Here is a 16492-nt window from a genome sequence, read left to right as displayed (position 1 = left end):
ATTTTTTTTTAAAAGGGATTGATAAGATGTTGGTTGAAAAAGGAAAAAGAAAAATTCAAAAAAAAAAAACAGTTTAAAAAATTAACTTTGAAAGACTAATGAATCATGGTAAAAAAGCCATGAATTCTATCTGCAGTATTCCCCTAGCGCTGGAGTTCTTCCTTTCTCCTTGATCAGTAAACTGGGTCTTGGCTTGCTGTTTGTGCTGATCTTCTGGGGGAAGGGCCTGTTGCCGTGGTTCCCAAATGTTTTTCCCGGAGGCAGGATTGCCCTGCCTTTGCCGGTCCGGGCTAAGCAATATGCTCGGGTTTGCTCTCGGGAGCTTTTGTTCCCTGCAAGCTCTCGGTACAGCTTTGGAGGACGGAGTCAAAATGGCGGCCTCCCAATCTCCGCCCATGAAGAGTCGAGAACTCAGGGCTCCGCTCCTCAGTGCGCCCCCAGAGAAAAGCAGTCAGTCACTCCCGTCTCCCCGGTCTCCGGCCACGGTCCGTGCTCACCCGGCCTGTGACCGAGCGTTGCTATCTCTGGCACCCGACCCCGTGTGGAGTCTCCAAACCCAGCAGTTCCCTGCGGTGCGCTCCCGCGCCGCTCCTCCCGGGGGAGGAAGAGGAGTCTCCCCGGATCTGCCGCTTGTTGGGTCCCTGCTGGAGGAGCAGTGGCCCGACTGGGCCGCGGATCACAATTTGTGGCCACCCCGAGCTTAGAGCCCGCGCCTCGGCTCCGTCTCTGCAGCCGGCTTCCCCGCTCCGATACCTGGGAGCTCTGGCGCACTCAGGCACCCCCGGTCTTTCTGTGACCCCGAGGGTCCTGAGACCACACTGTCCCGCGAGGGTTCCACCCCCCGCTTAGCCACTGCAGCGACGTCCCTCTGCGGAGCCGACTTCTAAAAGTTCCGATTTCGTGCTCCGCGGCTCTAGCACTTGCCAGAAGCGGCCGACGGAAGCCCCCGACCCTGCCGTCTATCCTCCCGAATATCGCCTCGGATTCACGTCTCCGCACGTCCTACCTTCCGGTAAGTGGTCGCTTCTCTGTTCAGAGAGTTGTTGCTACTCTCCTCTTCGATCTCCTGTTGAGTTCGTAGGTGTTCAGAATGGTTTGATCCCTATTCAGCAGAATTCCTGAGACCAGACGAAATCCAGGTCTCCTACTCCTCCACTGTCTTGCTCCGCCCCCTCTCATTGTGGTTTTGATTTGCATTTTCTTGAAGTCTCAGGATTTTAGACATTTCATGTGTTTTTTGGCCATTTGTGTACCTTCTTATGGAAAACTGTCTAATCAGATTTTTTGCCTATTTATTGTGTTATTTGTCTTTTTATTATTGAAATAAGTCTTTCATAAGATATATGATTTGACAATATTTTCTCCAACCAGACGGTTGTTGTGTATTCTTTATTTTGAGGAAGGCATCCTTTCAAGCATAATAGTTTTTAATGTTTTTGAAGTCCAATTGATCTATTTTTTTTCCTCTGTTACTTTTGATTTTGCTGAAATATTTAAGGAACTATTGCTGAAGACAAAGACGTATATTTATCTATGTATTTTTTCTAAGAATTTCATAGTTCTGTATTTTACATTTAGGTGTTTGAAGCATTTTGATCTTTGTATATAGTATAGCTGTGGTCCAACTTCATACTTTTGCATACAGACATTCAGTTGTCTTGAATTATTGTTTGAGACTATTCCTTCACCATTACATAGCACTGTCACCCTTGTCAAAAATAAATTGAAAATGAGGCCTTATTCCTGGATTCTCATATCTATTCTGTTGATTTATATGCCCATTTTATGTAAGTAGCACACAGTCTTGATTACTGTAGCTTTGCCGTAGGTTTCAAAATTAGGAAATGTGAGTCCTCCAAATATGTTCCTCTTTTGAAGATTGTTTGGCTATTCTGGGTTCCTTGAATATTCATAAGAGTTTTAGGGCTAGATCATCAATTTCTGAAAAAAAAAAAGCTTGCTGGGAGTTTGGTAGGGAATGTGTTGAATCTGTATATCAATTTGGGGTATAGTTATCTTAGTTTCCTGCCCTTGATCCTAGAATGTCTGTCAATTTATTAGAAGACTCTTGAATTTCTTTCAATGATATTTTCTAGTGTTTAGGGTGTAAGTTTTGTACTTCATTTGTTAAATATTTTAAAGCATTTTATTTACTTTTATGCTATTGTAAATGGAATTTTCTTATTTTAAATTTGTGTTGTTCATTGCAAATATATCAAAAAAATGTTTTTAGTATATTAACTGTGTATCCTACAACCTTTTATCAATTAGTTTCAATAGTGTTTTTTTAAACAAATTGCTTATATTTTCTACGTACAAGATCATGTGAATATAGATAGTTGTATTTCTTCCTTTCTAATCTAGATGTCTTCTATATTGTTTTCTTTCTTATTGCTCTGGCTAGAAGCTACAGTACAATGTTGACTAGAAGTACTGAGAGCAGAAATCTTTGTCTTGTCTTTATCTTATGGAGAAAACATTTAGCTTTCCAACTTAGGTATGATGTTAGCTATTGGATTTTGGTAGATTACCTTGATCAGATTGAGGAAGTCCTTTTTTATTCATAGTTGTTGATTTTTTTATATCAAGAAGGGGGTTTGAATTTCTCAAATGTTATTCTGTATCTGCTGAGATAATCATGAGTTGTTTGACATGTATTCTATTGATGTAATATATTTAATTCATTGATTTTTGGATGACAAACCAACTTTGCACTTCAGGCAGAGATCTCACCTGGTCATGGTGTAACATTTTTACATACTGCTGAACTTGGTTAGTATTTTGCTGAGGATTTTTGGTCTATATTGATAGGAGATACTGGCCTTTAGTTTTCTTCTGATTTTTTTTCTGTTTTAAGTTTTTTGTTTTGGTTTGGTTTGGGGGTTGTTCTTTCCTTCCTTCCTTCCTTCCTTCCTTCCTTCCTTCCTTCCTTCCTTCCTTCCTTCCTTCCTTCCTTCCTTCCTTCCTTCCTCCCTCCCTCCCTCCCTCCTTTCCTTCCTTCCTTTCTTCCATTCTTCCTTCCTTCTTATCAGGGTAACACAGGATCCATTTATGAATTAGAAAGTATATTCTCATTTTTATTTATTTATTTTTTTTTGTAAAAAATTGCAAAGAATTGGTATTAGTTCTTCTTTAAATGTTTGGTAAAATTCACCAGTAAAGACATCTGGGCCCAGGCTTTTCTTGAGAATTTAGCTTTATGATTTCACTATTTGACCATCTCTGTAGATGGATACTAGAAATATATTCTCAGTTGGATGAGGCAAAATAGAGAATCAAGATTGCTAGTCTTTTTTTTTGTCTATTTATTAGTGCACTTAAATAAATTATCAATTTTGTGCCTTCTCTCTAGGAAAACAGTTCTTTGAATCTGTGTCAGTTTTTGTGTTTAATTTTGGCTAATGACTAAAGTTAAAGAACTGAAGCTAAAAAGTCTCTATGTCTATATGCGTCTGTGTCTTGTGTCTGTAATTGAAAATGGTCTTGTCCTCCTGGTGAGTACATTTTTTTTTTCTTTCTTAAGAAAGAAATATACAAATATACATATACAAATTTGATTGTAACAACCTTTATATACAAACCTGCTCTGTTTCAATTGTTTTATAGTGATCTGTAAGTCATACTTAAATCTCTTATTCCCCAAACTCACTAATTACAAAGAAATAAAATTTCTAATATTTTAAATGTGCTAGACTTTTGATTAAAAGTCTTGTTTACAGAAACTCTTAGGTCATTAACAACATGTTTACATAATTGAAATAAATGTCACATAATCCTATAACTAGAAAGACTTGAAGATATCATCCAATAAAAGGATCTTTTCTACAGCATCCTAAGAGATGGGAGATAAGGGACTATACTAAGTATTTTGAACTGCTGATAAGTTAAAGAATAGTATTTGGGGGCACATTTCTGATGCCTGTGTTGACATTGCTGAGACAATTTCAGACCATACCAGTGGAATACAGTTAATGCTGTTTTTATACTCTGTTTTCAGTAGATAAGTGAGGAAATCCTTTTTTAATGTCCTCTTAATCTATCTCTAATCCTTGATGTAGTTGAGTCTGCTTTTGCAAATTGAAATGAAACACTTCTTTAAATGGTGTTGGATTTTCACAAATCTCCCCACCTCAATTCAGAAACCCATATAAATCTATTTAATTTTTGTAGCAATATAATTATTTGCACACAGTCAATAAGAAATCTGTTCTTGTAGCCAGGATATAACTAGATGAAGCAATCCTGTAATCACAGTCATAGCTACGGTGTCACGTTTGTGGATAATTCTTATTTAAACAGGTGTGTCAAGCTATTAAGAAACAAAGGTTTACTTTATATTGTGCCAGTGCTTAGAGAGCCTTGTTAGGGAAACAGGCATGGGACCTACCTTCCAGGACTGTGGTCTCCCAATAAAGTGAGCAAGGTCCCTTCCTGTCAGGCCAGGAACCTCAGCAAATTTGGGGAGTCTCAAGAAGAAAGGGCTTTACCCATATTTATATATACTGCAGATAAAATTTACCGAGGAAATTTTATTAGCTTGATTTCTTAGCCACAGTCTAGCAAATGATAGGCTTTTAAAGTTCAATCTGAAATTTCTTACAAAAACCTCTATGTAGAGGGTGCGTGGGTGGCTCAGTCGGTTAAGCGACTGCCTTCAGCTCAGGTCATGATCCTGGAGTCCCGGGATCGAGTCCCGCATCGGGCTCCCTGCTCAGCAGAGAGTCTGCTTCTCCCTCTGACCCTCTTCCCTCTCGTGCTCTCTATCTCTCATTCTCTCCCTCTCAAATAAATAAATAAAATCTAAAATAAATAAATAAATAAGTAAATAAAATCTTAAAAAAAACACTTCTAGGTAGAATTTAATTCTAAGGTCTTGATAGTTACTCAGTAGTATTGTGCAGCTAATGGTTTGAAAGGTAAACCAAGGAGACATACCTGGTTATTCAACTTCTGCTGCACTCATGGAAGTAATCAAACCAAACCTAATGAAACCTGTCATTCTGTGATTAATAATAATCTATGGGGACCATTTATGATTACAAAGGGAGAGCATATACAGAAATTTTTTAAAGATGTGGAAATGTAGGAAGTAGCATACTGGTTGTCTTTTCATTGGAGTGCTGGGCATTGTAAACAGTATTATACTGCCTAATATGGGAGACATCAAATCAAATAAAATTAAAAATTCAGTTATTCAGTCGCACTATCTACATTGTGAAAGCTTTCTAGCCACATATGGCTAATAGTTGCTGTATTGGAGAGGCCAGATATAGAACATTCCCATTATTGTAGCAAGTTCTATTGGCAGAGTTGGTGCCAGAAATCCTTAGGGGATTTTCTGATTCAATAGGGATTTGTAACTTTGATTGTGCTTCTATTCTCATTCTATTTCTATTAACTCGGATACGTTATGAATGTTGTACCATGATGTCTGGTATGTCACCAAGCTAATGTCACTTTTGAGATATTTCTGAACTAACCAGCAATCTAATCCTGCGTTATGTCTATTAACCATGCAAAACTTTTAGTGCTAAACTTCTGTTTAGGTTAAGTTTTCTTGCAAGTGCTCTTAACTCTTTCTAAAACATTCTGGGTGTGCTTCCTACCCTGCTGTTTGTACTAAATTCTACACAATTTTTCCTGAAAGACTTATCTGACAATCCAGCTTTGGTTGTCTTTGTTTCTATATCTCCTGCTTTCAATATTTTAATTTAGTTATCTTTTACATCTTTGCAAATCTCCAATTTGACAGTATACTGCATGAGGATTTAAATTCTGTATAGTGTTCAGTTCATTGTGTGGCATCTAGATAGTATGTGGAAATCGTTCTAAAAATAATTACTATTATACTTTATAACTGTACAAATTTATCTGAGCAATTATAATTTTTAATTCATTTATTGAGTCTTCTATTTTTTGAGGAAAAATGAGTTCCTCCATGTCATAACCAATTTTGTTCCCTAGTTCTGAGCCTGCTAGGTAAAATGTGCTCAGTGTGTATTTGGTGAATACATGAGGAATGGATGAATACCATTGGCAACATTGTTTTTCTAGCTTACTGGTTAAAATCCCAATACATGGCATATAAAGATCGACTCCATAATTTAGTAATTGTTTTAGTTTGGAGAAATTATTTCCTTTCTTCATAACATAGTCACCACAAAAAATGAGTATGAATTAGTAAAGTAAATTATTATTATGAGGATAAAATGTGATAATGCATTAAGTGTTTAAGACAGTGTTTGGTACTTAACTAGTACTCATTAATTGTAAAATAGTATTAGAGAAGTCAAATATTTTAAAAACAACATTAAAACTAAAGAAAAAAATAGCTAACATTTAATAACAGAAAAAAATGTTCTCAATCTCTAAGCAGAAAACAATATCTTTGATTATTTCTGAACTCTCTGCTAACAAATTTGTATGACACTTCACTAACTGATTCTTCCCTACACAGGTTAAATATTTCATTAGTACAGAAAACAATCTCATTAAAATTAATAATATATGAAGTTTTAAAAATATGTACCTCACTACTAAGTGACAAATTGTATTGAAAATTAGATTCTTTCTATATATTCAGTGTATTATTCTCATCTTCCAAAACTATCAGATAAATAAGACTGAAAGTATTCTCAATAAGATTCAGAAATGAGGATGTCTATTCATAGAGGAAAGGTGCATGTTTAAATTTCAAAGAGTTAAAGAAAATCTATGGCAATTTGGAGAAAATCAACTCAATATTTTTACTTAATGAATTGAAAATAGTTTAGAATGAGCCCAATTGACAAAGACATGCTTTACCAATTAGTAAATGCATTACAGGTAGAAATGATTATTCAGCACAGTTTTGAATATGGCCAGAAGCAAATGTTAGGATCATAGTTTAATATGGAGCAATATGTGGTGTATAGTTGGAACACTTACATAACTGACCTTGATTGTAACCATCCCTCTAAATCTAAACACATTTGAAAACTTTCCTAATGAATAGATGGGGGAATTAGAAACATTAAAAATGGAAATGCACAGCCTATTTTAAAAACAATTTTCTTAGTTCCTTATAATCCTCAAATTGATGCTTTGTAATTTTTTTACTATTAGATGGCTTTCAGCTCTTCATATAGGAGTGAAGCATTTATTATGAGTTTAGAAAGTCAGTGATTACAATGTTATCCAGATAACTGCTTCTAACTTTCACAATGCAAGTGTAATACATTTACTTTTAGGAGGCATCCTATTACAGACAGATACAAAATTTGGAGGTAGAAAGTCTGAAGATTAAATCCCAGCTCCCAAAATTCTAGGGGCAAGATCTTGGGTGAATCTATTATTATTTATGAATTTATCATTGTTAATAGTCTCGATTTCCCTTGCATAAAATTGACATGATATTTGTAGGTTTTGTGGTAAGATTTAAATAGCCAAACACATGTACAAATTCTAGTACCTAAGAATAATAGGTAGGTATTTTCTTCTGTTACAAAACACTGAATAATAAATAACCATTGCAGAGAATGAAGTTAGATATGATAGATTGCATGGTATAGGTGTAAGACACTTTAAACATTTTTCAGACTGTTTAGTGCATTTATATTTATTATAAATAAGTATAGGTTAAAGTCTGCCATTTTGCTATTTATTTTCTCTTTTCCTTAACTGCTTCTTATTCTTTTGTTCTTCCCTTCCTGCCTTCCTTTGGGTTAATTGAGTATGTTTTTTACTGTTACATATCATTCCAGAACGCCATTGACTTTTTAGACATTTTCCTTTATGTCAAATTTTAGTCCTTTCTCTAAACAAGCTTATGATATGCATCTTTGACTTACAACAGTATCCTGTCAGAGGGTAAATAATTTTACAAACAGTATGAGAAACATGCACACTTTAAAGCTAAAAACACAGGGAGTTTAGAAATAAAAGTCTGGGGAAAATACACTATGTATACTTTTCATAGTTACTCTGAAACTCATGTTTACTGATTCCAATATGTGGGCTATCTGTGCCTCTGCTTCTGCTGCCTGTGATTCTCTTGATTATGAGTCACATTTTCTTGCTTTTTTTTTTTAAGATTTTATTTATTTATTTGACAGAGAGAGACAGAGAGAGAGGGAACACAAGTCGGGGGAGTGGGAGAGGGAGAAGCAGGCTTCCCGCGGAGCAGGGAGCCCGATGCGGGGCTCGATCCCAGGACTCTGGGATCATGACCTGAGCCGAAGGCAGACGCCCAACTGGCTGAGCCACCCAGGTGCCCCTTGCTTGTTTTTATGTTTCGTATTTTTAAATTATATTTTGGACATTGGTTATAAAGGCAGAGTAGAGTTTTAAGTATACTTACATACCCTCTGGCAGGATGCTGTAAGAGGGACCGAAGGCAATCATTTCTCTCTTTTAGCTAGGTCTTCTGTGGTACCTTAACTTAGATTCAGTTGATCCCAACCTCAAATATTTTGAAGACAGGATCAGGACTTTGTGTCAGCAGAGTGACCAGCAATCTAAAGATTGCTTTTTGTGTTACAGCATGCTACCAGTTTCCAAATAACAGCTTATTGCTTGGCTTTACAACCAGATAGAACTTTCTGTCTGTCTTCTTCCCTTGCCCCAACCTTCAGCAGACTCATCTGGAATTTGCGAACATCACGTCTGTTCACACGCAGCTGTAAACGTTTATGAAAAAATCAGCTCGTTCCTTCTATCCCCACCTATGGAGATTTCATTCCCTCATCCGTCAATCCTCCAGTAATGAAATCCGCCCTGAGGACACTCTTCTACTAGGAAGGGCTCATTTATTTTGAGATGGTAGCTTACTTAACTTTGTGTCTTTACCAACTGTTACTGTTATGGTGGAAGCTATAGTCCTCCCACTTCACTTTTGAAAATATCTAAAATCAGAGGGGGAAAAAAGCATAGAATTTATAATATTGAAATATTCTCATCGTATTTTATAACAATATTTATTGCAAAATTAGTATCTGCCCATCGTTTTAAATGATATGATTATAAAAGATCACTAAGGAAAGTCTGCATTTCTCAGTTTTTATCTCCTGGTCACCCTAGATTCTCAGCCTTATCCCCCACAAGTAGCGACTTTCTGATCTTTCAATTGTTTTTATGAACCATGCTTTTGTAGTCATGTCAAAGAAATTTTACCTACACAAAGGTCAAACAAGTTCTCAGTATGTTTCAGTGGTTTTATCTTAATTTTAGGTCTGTAATCCTTTAAAGTGAATTTTTGTATATAGTGTGAGGTATAATCCTAATTTTTTGTTTGTTTGTTTGGTTTTGCACCTGGTTATGTCACTGTCCCCAAACCATTTGTTGTAAATACTAATCTTTCCCATTGAACTGTCTTGGCAATATTGTTTATGAAGTGATTAATTTTTATACATTGATTCTATATTCCTTGACTTCCTAAACTAGCTTATTATTTCTAATAGTATTATTTAATTTGTGCATAGATTTATTACTGTTTTCTACATACAAGTTCATGTTTTGTTTTTTTTTAAGATTTTATTTATTTATTTATTTGAGAGAGAGAGAATAAGAGACAGAGAGCATGAGAGGGAAGAGGGTCAGAGGGAGAAGCAGACCCCCCGCTGAGCAGGGAGCTTGCTCGATCAAGCCAGACTCAATCCCGGGACTCCAGGATGATGACCTGAGCCAAAGGCAGTCGCTTAACCAACTGAGGCACCCAGGTGCCCAAGTTCATGTTTTCTGAAAATAGAATTTTACTTTTATTTTTCTTTCTAATCTATATGTCTTTAAATTTGTGTCTTACCTGATTGCACTCCATACAATTTGAATAGGAATAATGACAACAGAGGTCATTCATCATGTCTCTGATTTTAGAGGAAGATTATTATCTTGGCCACTTACTACGATATCAGCTGTTGGATTTTTTGTAGATACTCTTTAATAAGTTAAGGATGTTCCTTTGTATTTCTAGTTTTTGTGTGTTTTTATAAGTAGTAGGTGTTGGATTTTGTCAAATGACTTTTCCACATCTATAAAGATAATCATTTGGTTTTAGCCTTTCTTTTACTAACATTGTGCATATGGTCTATTCTAAAAAGTGTCCTATATGAACTTAAACATAATATATTTTCAGCTTTGGAGTAGAATATTTTATAAATGTCGATAAGGCAAAGTTGGTTGGTAATGTTTTTCAACTCTTTAATATCTTTACTGATTTTGTGCCTATTTACATCAATTACCAATAGCAGAATGTCAAAGTCTCTAAGATCAATGGTGGCTTTTTTTTTTCTTCCTTACTTTCAATTCTCTCAATTTTCACATCAGCTATTTTGGGATTCCATTGTTAGGTGCATAAGCATTTGTAATTTTTACATCTACTTGATGTATTGAATCTTTTGACATTATAAAAGTACTATAGGAATCTAGTGGTATGTCTCATCTTAAAGAATGTTTTGTCTGAAATTAATACAGGTGCTGTAGTCTTTAATACTTAATATCTGGTTAATATGGCTTTTTCTATCCCTTTACCTTTATTTGTCTGTGTCTTTAAATTTAAGTGTATCTCTCTCTTTTTTTTTTTTACATATTTTATTTATTTATTTGAGAGAGAGAGAGAGAAAGCAGGAGCAGTGAGAGGGGCAGGCAGAGGGAGAAGCAGGCTCCCCGCTGAGCAGGGAGCCCGATGAAGGACTCTATCCCAGGACCCTGAGATCATGACCTGAGCCGAAGGCAGACACTTAACTGACTGAGCCGCCCAGGTACCTGTAAGTGTGTCTCTTATAAAGAGAAGTTAATTGTAGCCTACTTTTTAATTTAGTCTTATAAATTCTGCCTTTTGATTGGAGTGTTTACCCCATTCACATTTACTATAATTACTGATAATGTATTTAAATCTGCCATTTGGCTTTTTGTTTTCCATATTTCTCATATCTCTTTTCTTGCTGTTTTTTTTAAAGTGCTGGCTTTACATTAAAATATATTTTTTAGGGGAGCCTGGGTGGCTCAGTCTTTTAAGTGTCTGCTTTCAGCTTAGGTCATGATCCCCCGGTCCTGGGAGCCCTGCTCGGCAGGAAGCCTGCTTCTCCCTCTCCTTCTGCCCCTCCCCCTTCTCCTGCTCTATCTATCTATATATATATATGTCAAATAAATAAATACAATCTTTAAAATATGCATATATATTTTAGTGTACTATTTAAACTCCTTTAACTTATCCCAATATACTTAGGGTTAATGCTGACTTAATTCTAGCCAAATATCAAATGTAGCAGCTTTGTCCAATACAGATTCATTCTCTCTACCTCCATTTGTTACTATCATCTGCATTACTTGTCTCTGTGTTTCTCTTTCTCACATCCATAATAAAACTTCAACACTTTGTTTTAACTGTTGTTTTATGCAATTTTTATTTTTTAAGCAAATTAATAGAAGAAAGGAGAACATATATTTATGAAGTCTTTCACATAATTATTTCTGCTGCTCTTTAGTTCTTTCTTGGCTTTATATTACTCTCAGGTATTATTATTTTTTTCTTAAAATGAAGGACTTTTTTTGTATTTCTTGTAGGACAGGTATCCTATTAACGAATTATCAGTTTGGTGTATCTGCAAACATCCTGTTCCACCTTCATTTTTGAAAGATATCTTCAATGGACATAGAAATCTTGGTAAATAGCTTTTCCTTCCTTCCTTCCTTCCTTCCTTCCTTCCTTCCTTCCTTCCTTCCTTCCTTCCTTCCTTCCTTCCTTCCTTTCTTTCTTTCTTTCTTTCTTTCTTTCTTTCTTTCTTTCTTTCTTTCTTTCTTTCTTTCTTTTTAGGTTTTGGATATGCTAGTTTAAGGTCTACTGTCATCCAATGTTTCTGCTGAAAAGTAAGGTGTTAAATATATGGTTCCCATGTACGGAAGATTCTTTTATTTTTTTAATTTTTTTCTCCTCTCCATTTTCCAAATTTTCTCTTTGAATTTCAGCAATTTTATGTCTAAATATTGATCGGTTAGTATTTATCCTATTTGAGGTTTTTGTTATTTTTGTTTTGTGTTTGTTGCTTTTAATTTCTTCAATCCAAAGATTAAAAGTTTTTCATCAAATCTAAGAATATTTTTACCATTTTTTTTAAATTTAGTTTTTGTTCCTTTTTCTCTCTCCTCTCCATCTGCTACTTCTATTACATGTATGTGGGTTCCTTTGACATTGTTCCCTAGATCCATCATGTTCTGCTAATTTTTTCAACCTTTTTTTCTCTTCTCTGTTACTCATATTGGATAATTTTTATTGTATTATCTTTAAATTCACTATTGTCTTTTCTTGCCATTTTAAATCTTCTTTGAAAGTAAATTTCTTCAATTTTAGTAATTTTATTTTAGGTTTCATGATTTTCAATTTTAGAATTTACCTGATTTTCAATTTTAGAATTTATATGTTGTTCTTTTTACAATTTATATTTCTCTATGAATATTTCCCTCTTATTGAGATACTGGATTTATTTTTCCTTACATCTTTAGTTCTAGTTATATTTAATTCTTTGAATATATTAATACTATTTTGCTGTTTTTTTTTTTTCCTGCTAAACCCAATATCTGGTCCATTTAGAGTGAATTTATATTCACTTTTTATTTCTTGAGTATGGATCACTTTTTCCTACATATTTACGTATCTCCTATTTTTGCTCGGAACTGGGAATTTTAGAATGCTTAGTCCAGCACCTTAGGTTCACCTTTTTCTTCTGTGGGTAACTTTTTTTTTTTTTTTTCATTTATTTTCAATATTATGCCTGGACTAAAACTCTGGTATCTGTTTTCCCCATGTTGTGTACTTGCTATCTGCTTTTTTATGCTGTTGTTTGTTTTATTTTATTTTGTTTATCTTTATGCTGGCTTTCTAGGGGGTTATCCTCATGTCTGGTAGTCTTAGTGAATGTCCAGTGATTAGAACTGAGTTTGCAAGGCTTTCACCTTCTCTTGATTCTTTTGGAAGTGGGTCGAGAAGTACACTTAACCTTCAACATCCATGTTTTATAGACACTGAAAAAATACAACTATATTTCATCAACTCCATTGTTGATAAGGTTTGGGATATGAATTATTGTCTACCAATTAGATGCATTTACAGATTTAGAAGGGAGAACATTCTAGAATGTTAGCAGGTGTCATTATCTACCAAATTCATGGATTTCCATCAGCAGTTTCTAATGTTCGTTCTAGATAAGATTCACATCCGGGATCTTGTGAAATAGGGTCTACAGAGCTCACCTTTCATATAACTCATGAGGCTCAGGATTGTAGGTTTGGATGAACCTTCTCCAGCCTCTTAATGTTCAGAGGCTACACTGGCATAAGATCTGAGAAACAGTTCCACATAGTTCTGGGAATCATTCTAAGGTATGTGGACTAGAACATGATTTTCCAACTTTCAACAGTTTTTATAAGCTTCATACTCTCTGCGTTAAATTTCTTTTTGATTGAGTCACCTATCAGAAATTTTATATCCTATTCAAAATTCAGATTAACAGCATCTATTTGGAAAATATAATTTATACCTTGATGAAAATGCAAAATATAAAAAAAAGCTATCCTTAGCGTTAATAGCTTGAAGATAATATTGATTTCAAAATTAATGTTTTTCTCTTGGAACAGATTCTTTAAAATCTCATGTAAGGATAAATTTCAGTAGCCTTCATTTCCTAGTGAAAACATACCATATTGCAGATGTAGGCATTTTCATATGCTTACCACCAGGAAGAAATCTTTAGAGTTGAAAAACAGCAACTAGGTAACCTTTGGAATCACATGACAGTGTCTTCAGAGGAGAATACTATACAACAAATGCATTTTAACCATGTCCCTGTATTACTTATATCATGATGCTTAGGAGAAAAAAAAATTAATTTTAATTCTAAATGTCTATCAGTTCATCTACTATTGATCCTTTCTGTCACTCAGTAACTGAATAAAAGTATGTTCATTTGTAAATAAGTATGTAATCTTAATAATATATTGATTTTGAAAATTATATTTAAGAAAGATGTGAGCTTTAATAGAAAAAAACCTATAGGAATATAAGAATTTTTTTCTTTGGATGATTATCTGTAAGCCCTGAATGTAAAATTTTGTTCTCTAGTATTATCATCTCCATATTTTTTAAAGATTTTATTTATTTGAGAGAGTGCACACATGCATGATAGAGAAAGAGAGAGAGAGAGAGAGAGAGATCATGAACGAGCTTTTTTCTATGATATAGTCTTTTATATTTATTGTTAATATATCCTACTGCCCAGTAAGATGACTGTCATCCTTTGGATAACTTATAGGGTTTCCTCTATTTTCCACCTCAAACTACATGATATTAGAATTTTAGGTTCGAATTTGCTTACAAATTATATCTACTACTTAATAGTAGATATAGGCCTTCCCAAATAGCATATCAATGACATATCCTGGAATTTGTTCTATAAGATCAACTGCACCACTATAGTATTCTGTTTAGTGTCTATCACTAAAATTGGATAATAGAACTTTCTTACAAAAGAAAGAATATAAAAAGTGGCAGTGTGGATTAGAAGAGCGTGGTTAGTGAATGGGATACATGCTAGATTTTATCTTTTGAGTGGTAACATGATGACATCTGGCATCTCTAATGTTCTCATGTGAAATTTTTTTAATAATGCAGCTTCCTTTTAGAAAGTGAATTGACATATTGTGCTTTCTTAGAAATTTGGAACATTAGACAAGTGGGTAATATATTTTGAAAAATTCTGGCAATGTTTCTAGGTTAATTACTTGCATCTACCTTCAGAGTTAAGCCAAATAAAATAAAATTCTAGTAATCCACTATTATTGAGACATAACATAACATGCATATTAGAAATTATGTGAATCATTTTGTTTACAATTTATAAATTTGGCTTATTTTTATATCATTCATCATGGCATTAATAGAGACATGGATATATGGATGAATATATTTGTATATCATATAATATTTATTTTCTATTACATCTAAAAATATGAGAGTAGAATTTTTATCTTATTTAAATAGCACACTTTATACAAAGTTCATTGTAGCATCACCCCATAAAAACACTGTGGATGAAACAATAAATGATAGATGTCTGTATCTTCTATATTCGAGATTTTTTTCTAAGTTCTATGGATATAATATGAGCAAAATAGATGGTTCCTGTTCCCATAAACTTGAATTAACTAGAGTAGACTTTCTATTAAGGTAGAAATCCTGTTTTTTGTAATTCCCCTGATAAATTGGAAAGTACAGAATGATATTTGATACTGATGCTTCTGGGCAAAAAAAAAAAAAAAATGAGGACAGTGGATAAAACAAACAAAAATAAGGAAAAAAATCAATATATTGGACAAAAGGTAATGACAGAGTAATCACTCAGAAATGGGAAAGTAACATGGCAAGTCTACTATTATTTGTCCCTACAGCCTTGATGGAGTTTCTAAACTAGGGAAAGAAAGTAAAACTTTTGAGGAGAACAAACTGATAGAATGAGAAGAAAAGTCAGGTAGAATTCACAAAACAAAGTACTAGAGAGGAGAAAGTTGCCAAGAGGGATACAGTCTGAGAATTGTATAGAGTCCTTCACAAGTACTGCAGAGTGCTGACCAGTATGTTCATGCAGAAAATAGCTCAAGTGGTGAAGCAATCGTGAGAGAGGGTTAGAAGTGCTATCTCATGTCTTATACAAGCATGGGACAGAACTTGTTCCCACCAAGCAGACAAGTTATGCTCAGAATTCAGGGACAACTGGATCTGGTACTCAGAAGGTCTTGCCTCAGTAGTGGGGAGTGATTTGCCCTAAGATAAATGCTGCTCTGCTCTAACTTAAAATTTCTTAAAGAAACATCTAAAAGGATCAAATCTTTTTATTGCTTTAACTGAATTTAAGGAAAAACTCAAGAAAGGATAGATATGATTAATAGGTAGATAGGAATACAAAAATATCTAATACCCAATAATGTAAAATTCACAAAGTTTATCATCTGATCAAAGATTGCCAAACATGCAAAATCCAGAAAAATATAACCGATAATTAGGGAGGAAAAAAATCAACCAATCAAAATTGACACAAAGTCTACACAGATATTCAAATAACCAGAATAATAAATGAAAACAGTTATCATAATAGTATTCTTAATGTTCAAAAAATAGATGGAACAAAGAAAACAGAGTCAAATTGGAATTCTTAGAAATGGAAGATATAATGTTTGAGATTAATAATACACTGGTCATGATTAACAGCCGAATTTATATTGTGGACAAAAAGATAAGTGAATTTAAAGGCATAGAAATGAAAAAAAAAAGACAAAAAGTAACTTACAAAATAAAAAGAGTCTGAGTTAACTGTGAGAAAATTTCAAGATGTACAATATACGTGCAAATAGAGTCCCTGAAGGAAAGAATAGACTAGAGAGGATGTCAAAAAATATTTGAGAAATTAATGGCTATTTTTCTAAGTTGATGAAAACCATTAACCAGCTGATACAAAAATTTTAACATTCC

The sequence above is a fragment of the Eumetopias jubatus genome, unplaced genomic scaffold (assembly GCF_037043125.1).
Source record: "Eumetopias jubatus isolate StellerSeaLion01/CBP00866 unplaced genomic scaffold, mEumJub1_p1.0 scaffold_16, whole genome shotgun sequence".
NCBI lineage: Eukaryota > Metazoa > Chordata > Mammalia > Carnivora > Otariidae > Eumetopias > Eumetopias jubatus.
Note: the sequence above shows the minus strand (reverse complement) of the source record.